Below are 10,922 nucleotides of genomic sequence, written 5' to 3'. Positions count from 1 at the left end.
TTCATTTTATGAGATGTTCAGCTTATGATGATGATAACTTTATTGTCACTTTGAATGTACACCAATCGGCATACATCAAAATGAAATTTTGTTGCGTACAGCTCTCTAAGGGTCACCACCTCCGATATATACTCCTTGTTCGTGGCCCGCTCAAATTTCACATTGTCCATTTTAGTCTCTAGGGAGTGAACGATGGCACACAGGACAGATGGAAATGGGGCTCCATGTGGATTAGCCCTCAAATTCGCTTGTATTCTGACAACCTCGCCTTCTTTCCTTTTTCTGATCCTGACTCTTCCACCTTTTCCTTAAAGAGGCCTTGCTTCTTTTCGCCCCTGGAGCACGCTGCTGCCGCCACCAACCCCTCCAAAAGCCTCTCTCTCTTCCTCTGGGCCTGCCGACAGCCTCATCCAGTTCCTTCGCTCCATAAGCTCCAGGTCCTCTCCTCCTCTGCCTCCTCTGGAAACAGCCCTGATTTGCAATACAATCCATCACTGGGCCAGCAGTCAGATCTTGCTGCTGGTAGAACAAATTCAAACAGCGCCAATGACTTTTAACGGTCTCACCAACAGTTCCAAAACAACTAGAAACTTGCCATGCCAGCAAAGATTGTCAGTCGTATGTCGTATGTTACCTTAGTTCCACCATGTTGCTCAAACACATTAAAATCTTCCTGATCATGTGGCCTATAGCCCTTACTATCCCTCCCAAAACTATTTGCCTTCAAGAGCCAATGCAGCCGCAGCCATTCCAGGCGCCACCATCTTAGATCAATTGGAAGATATAAGAAAAGTAGTAGAAGGGGATTAGAAGATCTCACTAGGAAAAAGTTCTTTCCAGGTAGGCTAGGATTTTGAGTTGCATTGACGGCATTGTTTTTATAGGAGGGAGTATCAGTCATATGAACCCTGATGTGTAGAATGCATCCAGGATTGGGGCAGCTTGGGCTCAGGGTTATGGTCTTTGTGGGAATTCCCAAAGGTACCTTTCTCACTGGAGGAGTCATTTGCAGCATTCTGTAGGAGTAAATGAATGATGGATCTTTTTACTTGTGGAGGGTCTCCTAGCACTTAACATCTGTTGTTTCCAAGGCAACTGACGAATACATCTCATGGCAATAAGGCCGGTTCTGGCCATTAATAGCACTACTTGGCAACATGCCCCACGCCTCTTATTTGCTGCTTTGATATGCATGCTATCTTTGATCTCTGCTGGGGGAAGGGGTACGAACAGCAGGGAAAGGGGGGATTCATTTTCTAACACAGCAGACGTTAACCCCCCCCCCCCCACAACAGAATCTGCAAGCTCAGGCCATTGGAAGCAAGGCAGAAGCAGCTGAAAAATGGGGCTGTTAATTGGCAGCTCCAATGTAGCAGGAATGACACAGCATTCTATTTCTCACTACCACATGCTCACTTTGTAAAAGGGAAAACCAAGCACTGATTTTGACTGGAGCACTAGGAGACCACCATGGAAGCTGGAATCTGGTTTTTTCCCCCACTGTTTTCATTCTCCCTCCTACCTACCATTAGCTAGCTACCATATCTCTATCAACTGTCTTTCTCTATCATCTATCTATCTATCTAAGATAGATATGAGCCTAGACAGTCACTTGTCGGAGATGGTATAGCTCAAGGGCGTCAAACTCAATTTCATTGAGGGCCGTATCAGCATTGAGGTTGCCCTCAGGGGGCCGGGTGGGTATGGCCAGGGTGGGTGTGGCCTACTGGGTGGGCGTGGCTGGAGTGGGTGTGGCCTACTGGGTGGGCATGGCCAGCTCTACATCGTTCGCATCAAGGGTGCCTATGGGGGCCTGAGCAGGAGTGGGACAGATCTGAGGGTCTCTGGCAGAAGGAGGGTCTCTGGGCCAGGGCCATGGCAGTGGGGGCCATTCCCTCACTGTTTCCAGGATGGCTTCGCGGGCCACATGAAACCACTTTGCGGGCCGGATCCGGCTCCCGGGCGTTGTGTTTGACATGTCTGGTATAGCTTCTCCTGCTTCAGCGGGGGGCTGGACTAGAAGACCTCCAAGGTCCCTTCCAGATTCTATTCTATTCTATTCTATTCTATTCTATTCTATTCTATTCTATTCTATTCTATTCTATTCTATTCTGTTCTGTTCTGTTCTGTTCTGTTCTGTTCTGTTCTGTTCTAATTATCTCTCAATCCACTGACTTCCTTCCCTTTCCTTTTCGGTCCATCAGCAGAAAGTGGGGGGGGGGGGAGAAACCCTGTCAGTTACTACAGGTAATCCTCAACTTACAACAGTTTGTTTAGTGACCATTCAAAGTTACAACGGTACTGAAGAAGTGACTTATGATCATTTTTTCACACTTACAACCATTGCAACATCCTTATGGTTACGCGATCAAAATTCAGACACTTGGCAACTGAAACCTATTTATGGTGCTTGCAGTGTTCACCTTTTGTGACCTTCTAACAAGCAAAATGAATGGGGAAGCCACATTCACTTAGCAACTGTGATGCTAACTTAACAACTGCAGCGATTCACTTAACAAACGTGGCAAGAAAGGTCATAGAATGGGGCAAAACTTAACAAATGTCTCACTTAGGAGCAAAAATTTTGGGCTCAATTATGGTCATAAGTCGAGGAGTACCAGCAGCAATGTATGGAATGAGTCTCTTAAAACTTTTCACTATTTCTCGGCTACTTCCCAACTCACATCTGCTATGTCCCATTCTGCTGTAACCTAAGCTAGGTCAAGTTTGAAAAACAAAATCAGAATCACGAAGGCAAATCGTAAGAAATTTTATGTGAAATTTCCCTTCCTTCCTTTATATAGGCAATAAATGCCAACTTAGAGATTTTTCTGTAAGCAGTCAGTTTTATCATCTTATTGTTATGCTTTTTTGGCTTTCACATTATTTCACTGCCACATTATTTTGCAATTACACCAGTTATCTGTAATGCCATTCCACTGTTTCACTCTTCTTGGAAAAACAACAGAGTAGAAGTAACTCCAGAGAGGAGAGAAGAATATTCTGTCATTATTGAGAAGCTAGTTAGTCCTGCAGGGCAGTTCAAATGAAACTGACCAGTAGATGGGCATTATAGGAAGGGGAGAGTGATTGAAAATGACAAAAAATGACAAAAAATGGCCAATCACCAACATACCCATTATTCTGTGGTCAATAAAATCAGAAAAAGTGGGGCAGCTGAATCTCAATAAGCATTTTAAAGGACTTCCGGTGGCGGCGCGGCGCCGAAGACAGCCTCCCCGGGCTGCCCGCGGCTCAGCTGAGTTATTTTCGCCCGAAACAGCGCCGATCAGCTGTTCGGGCGAATTTGAAGCCCCCTCCTTGGGAGAAGAGGAGGGGGTGAGCTCCCAGGTAGGGGTAGAGTTCTCCAGGGCCGCCTGAGCTTATGTTTTGGGCGGCTGAAGGATTGAACTCCCCCGTAGCCTGGGCTGCTCCCAGCTGTCCAGCGCCTCTGCTCCTGATTTCTTGGAGCAGAGCCAGGCGTCTGCGACCACCCCTGCCTGAAGGAATGACTATGGATTAAAGGAGCAGGCAGAGCGATACAAGAGGAAAAGGTGAAGAGGATTATTATATTTTACTCTCCAGCTTGATGGACTTTTTTGGATTATAAATCTGAAGTGAAAGTGCGTCATAATTGGTAAAAGATGGCGGCTAAACCACCCCCTAAAACTCTTCGGAGTGCTGGAACTTCTCCGGTGCAACAATCATTACTGCAGGCGCTGCATCCTCCTGATGTATTGACATCAAAGGACTTACAAGATGCTCTTGAAAAACACACCCAGGTAATTTTGGAATCAATTAATGATAGATTTGCACAGATGGAGGAGAAATTGGAGAAATTGGAGGAGAGAATGGAGGAGAGGATGGAACAGAAGTTCAGAGTGATGAAGGTAGACATCTTGTCTTCAGTGTGTAAAGTGGCTCGTTGTGTGGAAGAATTGGAGGAAAAGCTAGAAGATTTGACTCAAAAGAATGCTATATTAGAAGCAAAAGTATTGGAGAATGAAGATAAAATGGAAAAGGAACTGAGTCTTGCTCAATATTACCAGATGCAGTTTGCCATTAGAATTAGAGGCTTAAAGGAGAATATTAAGGAAGATCTAAAGCAGCTGGTTTCTGAGGCTTTCGAAGTAGTATTGAAACAGCCAGCATCTGAAATAAAAGGAGGCATGGATAAAGTGTTTTGTGTGAATTCATGGATTGCTGGACAGAGAAAGTTGCCTAGAGATGTGGTGGTATATTTTGCAAAAAGGGAAACTAGAGATGAAGTTATACGAGCTGCTTATGATACTAAAGTTGTGATTGCTAATCAAGAAGTTTTGGTCTTAAAAGAAATTCCTCCAAAGATTTTAAGGAGAAGGAAGGATTTTACATTTCTGGTGCAAGAGCTCAAGCAACGAGATATAAGGTTCAGATGGGAGATCCCAGTTGGGTTGATGGTGACGCACGAAGGTAAAAGGTACCGTCTGGTTACTGTGATGCAAGCGCGTGATTTCTACAATAATGTTTTAAATGCAACGCCATTAACACTTCTGGAAGCTGAAAAGGGATCTGGAGAAGGAGTGCATCAAGAGGCCGAAGATGGTCAGATAGAAGACAACGGTGTTGGAGGAGATCAAGATATAACTTCGTCGGATGATCCTATAGAACAGAGGGTGACGCGTGCTGCTGCAAAACGATCTAAGAAGAGAAAATAGCAGGATTTGCAGAAGTCTATGGAATTTCTATGACGTATTTATAGTCAAGTATGGGAGGTGGGAAAAGGTTTGGGTGTAGACGCAATATATTTTTATATGTGGTGGTTTTGTGGAAAGGGTGAGGTTTTTTGGATTAAAGTTTGGTGGAATATACAGAAGATTCTCAAATGGAGGTTAAAGTTTTGTTCGCAATCTTTTTTTTTTTTGGAATAATTAGAGATGTGGCACTGGAAGAGGAACGGCCGATTATAGAAGAGTTGACTTTAAAGTTTTCTGATTTGGTTGAGGTGGCGAAGATTTTGGTTAATTTGAAAGATTATCTGTAAGAACGTTATATCATGGAATGGACAAAATGGATGGAGGAGGGAGGGGGAAGGGGGTTTTTTTAAAGGAAAATTGTATCTTAAAACTTTTCAATAAAAAAAAATAAGCATTTTAAAATATTTTTCAAATTATAGAGTGAAGAATTACCCATTTTCTCCTCCAAATGCAATAGTGGAAGCTTCCCTTTCTCTCTCCTCTACCTTATTAGGAGCTTGGAAAGAAATTGGCATCAAAAACAAAAGTGTCAGCAGAAAGATGTGGAGAAAAATTAGGAAACAAAATTCGAAGAGAGCAAATGCTGGGAGACAAATAGGTACGGTGGAGGGTAATTAGTGACTGGAAAAGGGGGGCCTCCAAACAAATACACCTCTGATCACACCCACTATTGGTTTCATGACCAGGGCAATGAGTGATAGGGCATAGCAAGTGTCCAAATTTGGCTTAGTGTCCAAATTTGGCTTAGTGTCCAAATAAAGAAAAGTACTACTTTTATACCAATTGCAGCTAATGAAGTCTTAAAAATTGTCAGACCCATTGGAGTGGGTTGGGGGACAAGATACAGGGAATATTGTGTGACCGAGGAAGGGATGTGGTGCTTTGTGATACAATAGCTCAAGTCAGTGGTGGGATTCAGCCAGTTCACACTACTTTGGCAGAACCGGTAGCTAATTTTTTGTTGCCCGGGCCCAGAATGGACTTCTGGAAGCTGTATCCACACAGAGAACCGGCTGTTCACATATTTGAATCCCACCACTGGCTCAAATGCAAATAAGGGCAGAACCATTATCTCCACGCTCTGGCTGCGCCCTAGAAGATGGAAAGAAGAAGAGACACGCAGCTATTTGGATTCAAAGTAGAAAAGATTGTAGTGCCCTGTCCCTTATGTCAGTGACTCTCCTTTCCTGAAGAAGGATGAGAATTCAATATGTTATGACCTAGGCTGCAAGAAAAAACGGTGGGTGGGTGGATAGGGGGGGACTGGGGCATAGCTTTCAAAAGACTTGCACCAGGGTTTCTGAGATTTCTTGTCTTGCAATTGATTCACCAAGCCACATGGGGGTAGCATTGCTGTAGTTTCCAAAGCCTGCACCTACAGCCTGTCAGTGGAATTTATTTATAGGAAAGCAAATGTTAAGTAAATCGCTACTATATACTTCTCTGCCATTTAGTTTTTCTGGAATACGATAGGATAAATGAGGTCTACGTCAGTGTTCCCTTATCAACACATTGTTCCTCCTGCTATACATATGTGTCCTTGCAACTGGGTGAAGTCTAGTTAGATCTTGGCCCCTTTAAAAATAAAATAAAATGTAATTTAAGCACTATTAGGTCAGAGCCAGGTTGATATTAGTATGTGTATACACACACACACACACACACACACACACACACAAATAACAAGGGCAGTTCCAGCAGAACTAGTTTCCATTGTTAGGTGAATGCCACACAATCACAACGTTCTTCAGTCATGTGATCTCCATTTGCAATCTCCTGCTGGCTTCCCATTTGACTTTGATTGTGGGGTGTTGGCAGGGAAAATTGCAAACAAGTGATCGCAAGACACTGTGATGTCATAAGTGCAAGCTGGTTGCTGAGTGCCCAAATTATGATCACGTGACCATAGGGATGCTGCATCATCTGCAACTACAAGGACCTGTCATAAGTACCCCTCATTCAGTACTGTATTAACTTTGAACAGGTACTGAACAAGTGGGTGTTAAATAAGGACTACCTGTATATTGTTCTTATGCCATTCAAAAATGAACAGTCGAGGTCATCTTCATGTAAAACTTTAACAAACCAAATTTATTTACTTTTTATGTTTTCTCTAAATCAGCACATTTACAGTAAACTTTTTTCCATTCATACATTTCTCAGTGACCTGCTGAAGAGCAAAAATCTACTCTGCACCCCCTCAAGGTTAAACTGAACAGCATGTCCCATAGTTTGCTTACAGTAATCTCTAAACCTTTTCAGTCAGAATCCCAATTAATGCCGTCCCAAGCACATTTATCAAACTAATCCACTTATACTACATTCAATATGGCTACTCTTCCTTGAATGTAGGGGAATAACAATAGCTTTCTTCATGAAATACAGATACAGTCTTGATAATGTAGAGAGTAAGGAATATGACCTTGATGGAGATATGCAAGAGCTGTTGCCAAAAGACACCAAAGCATTTTTAAGTTCAAAATAGCAGATAACATACAAAAGTGGTTCAGACAGATGCCTCCCAATTCACTGAACTATAAGAAGGAAGAGAAAGTTCTGTACAATACAACCAGATTTGCAAGATACTGTTATTATAGCCAACCTCAATAAAACAGATTGTGCAGTTTATTTCCTGGTCTGATCCATCTAGTGAAGTTGACATATACACACATTTAAGTTGCATAGTTGCTCCATGAGAAAACTACAACCTTATTTCAACATCTCTCCAGTTATACCATCTGCAGCTACAGCTTTACCATTTGTCAACATTCTCTTAGCATTTATGACTTCTTTTTCATAATTGGTTTCTAGATATCAGGATTTAAAAGCAGTTTGGTCTAGTGGTTAAGGTATCAAGCTAGAAATTGAGAGAATGTGAGTTCTAGTCCCATCTTAGGCATGAAGAATCGGCTGGGTGAATTTGGGCCAGTCATTCTTTTTCAGCCTAACCCACCTCAGAGAGCTGTTGTTGGAAAAAAAGAAGGAAGAAGGAATATTAAATATATTGGTCATCTTGGGTTATTTAAAAAAACAATAATAAAGGTGGGATAAAAATCAAATAAATAAATTGCATAGCATTAGTTTCAATTCAACATATCACTGTCACTCCTATACAAATCTCTAATATGCTCCTCCTGACATTTGCTCACTTTAGTTTCATGTTTAGGTTTTTTTCAGCCATATCCAAAATATTTTTATATTAATTTTTCTCTGTGTTTGGTCTTTTTCACATTCTCATTTTTTGCTGTATTTCTTTTCCTACATGTGGGGTTTTTTTAACCTCATCTACAGACTTGTTTAGTTCATCATTCCACCAAACAGTGTTTCTTTCATACTTCCTTGTGGATTAGCTCCACACACTTCTGTGGCACTCTTTAACATTATTTTTGTCAAGCGCTGGGGAAATCAGAAATTCCAGGCAGTTCAAATGGGTATAAAGATTTATTGCAAGCTTAAGCTGTCTACAAAAATCTGAACTAGAAATGGTCAAAGTAAATTGGCAGTAGATAAGAGTCAAAAGAATTCAAGGTGGGGTGGACTTAGATCTCTTGTGGGGCAAAGGAACTCATGACTGATGACATGTTTGACCCCACCCTTCGGCTCAACCTGGTCATCTCCTACGGTTCTTTTTACTGGGCTCCAAGCACATACAACACTCTGTATGTCAACTGTCCAGTTGGCAAATGCAGAGAAACAAACTCCTGGGACATTATTTTACCAAGAGTATAAAACTTTACTGAATAAACCATATTGGCACAGAAGAAGCAAAGACAGCTCTGGATTTCCCAAGCAAAAGCAAGAGTAGTTAATCCCACCTTCCCCTATGGACCACCCACAGTCCATTATGTACACCAATCACTTCTGTTCATTTTGTTATGGGAACCAGCCAGCCATGCTGGGACATCTGTTCAGTGTGTCCTTGAGATGGAAGCAATGTCTCACGAGAGCCAATGAGTGCTTGGATGCCATTCTCCTCATCCTTGCATTCCATTCCACCCACTCCCTTTTACTGTCAAGCTGCAAGCAAAGCAAAATGTAAGTGAAAGTGCAAGTCAGTCTTGACACTGTCATTACATCTGTTTTTCATTCATTCTGTCAGGAGATTAATGTACTTTCTACTACTTTTTCATAGACAACTTGTATCATCTTCTCCTACAATCACCCTAATTTTATTCTTTTCTTTAATTTCCTTTCTTTTCTCCCAGCCCATTTCTCCCCAACATCCACTATCAAAAAATGGTCTGTCCCATTTCAAAATCTCTCGCTGCCCTTCACTCAGGAGAGCTGATCAGAAACCAAAACCAAAAATTATTACTTATAATTTAAGACAATAATATGCATGCCCAAGTGTGTAAGGAAATGTCATAGCATGAAGCAAATGATATAGCAAATATTTGACATAAGTATAGAGAACTATGGTGGTAAGCTTGAAGAAAATAGAGAGAAGTCATTGGGAAAACATTAAAACATTAAAACTTAACCAAGGAAAACAGGAAGGCATGAGAAAGAAACTCAAGATTGTCCCATCTCTTGACTCCCTTTGGTATAAGTGGGAGAGATAGAGACATGCTTTCAGCCTTTCAGGATTCTGTTATTATAATCTCTATCAGTAAAGCAGAGTTCCAGTATTTCTTGTGCTGCCTATTTTCTAGCTTGATCTGCCTTGAAAATCTGACACCAAGCTTTAGTAAATCACGACATCACAGCGTTTAATTTAAATATGCTAGCAGATCTTGATATCTCTGGCAATTCATCTGTATACCTGTATCTCACATAGAAAATGTTTTTCTCTTTTTCCCCCCCAAGTCTTTTCCAGTATTCTAATAGTAAAGGGTTTTTGTTTAGAAAGCTGTAAATAAGGGAGTAAAAAGGTGTTACCATGGCAGCTTTGTATATGGACAAGGCAGTTAGATAGAATGATCCCAGACTGGTCCACAAGATTTTTTTAAAAAAATGTTCTTCCATGAGAGAGGAAAAAAACAAATAAAAATTTAACAGCTGGGTGATATCTTGATTAGAATGCCATACACGACTGTAAGCTTTCAAGTGCTGCAGAACTCTTCATTAGTTTAGCTGGTGCAAAAAAGGAGGGTGATGGACAGAAATTTCCTCCAAATTAGCTTAGAATTATGACTGAGATCAACAGCTCCAGGTCATTTTCAAGGTGGAATGTGCAGACTGAATGCATTATGATAAATTATGAATTCTGACATTTTAACTAGTGACTGTGACCCTTTTAACTTTGTTACTGATTATACCATCCCTGATTTCTCATTTAAATATCAGAACCTAAAGTATCAGTATGGCTTACTCATACCAATGAAATGTGGATATATGGAGTAGATTTTTCCTCCTCACTGTATTTTCCATCTTGGAAAAAAAATTGGATGAATAGAGAAGACAAATCTCTCTAAAGACGAGGGCCAAATCTGTCCAAAATTGGTTACAACTGAATTTAGAATTTGAGCAATTCTGTTTGACAGGCTTTTATCTCACAGATAAAATCCAGTGTTTAAGCCAATAATGGTAAACTTCATTAGAAAGCCATTCTTCCAGAATCAGCAGATACATATGAGATCTGCAGGCAGGCTTGGGTTAAAAGTTGATGTTTTCTTCTCTCAGGCTTCTTGGGAAATCATTTTGTTTGATGAACTTATAATATCCCAGTATGACACTGAGCCCTGAAGAAGCAATCTGGATTTTGCTAAGTGTGTTGCCTAGCTGCAATCTGTTACAATGGACTGCTTGCCCTAGCAACATCTTGATTCTGTTGTGTCCGCTTGACATAGACTTCATCTCTTCCCAGTTGAAGAGCAAGACATCCTTATGTCACTCTTAGCTGGCCAGGGCTAAAAGTAGCATACTGTATTCACTTGGATTCAAATACTCAATGTCTATAAAATCTGCTAGGCTTTGTCATCAATTACCTTGGAAGGCAGGTAAATGATTTGAAAAGGATGTGCAGAGCTACTCTTGCAAATAAAACACAAGAGTTTGCACGGAAAAACAGGATTATGAGAGTAATGAATTGTGCACAGCAACCACACAGATACACTGAGTTGTGTAAAGAGTTTACTTGTAGGATAAAGTAATAGCACAGTCCAAGAAAGAGTCCAGGTCATACACAGATACTTAAAGTATAGCCGATAGCAACAGTCCAAGGATTATCCACTACAGAGTCGTCTT

Source organism: Vipera ursinii (genome assembly GCF_947247035.1).
Source record: "Vipera ursinii genome assembly, chromosome: 3".
Lineage (NCBI taxonomy): Eukaryota > Metazoa > Chordata > Lepidosauria > Squamata > Viperidae > Vipera > Vipera ursinii.
This window is presented reverse-complemented; position numbering follows the sequence as displayed.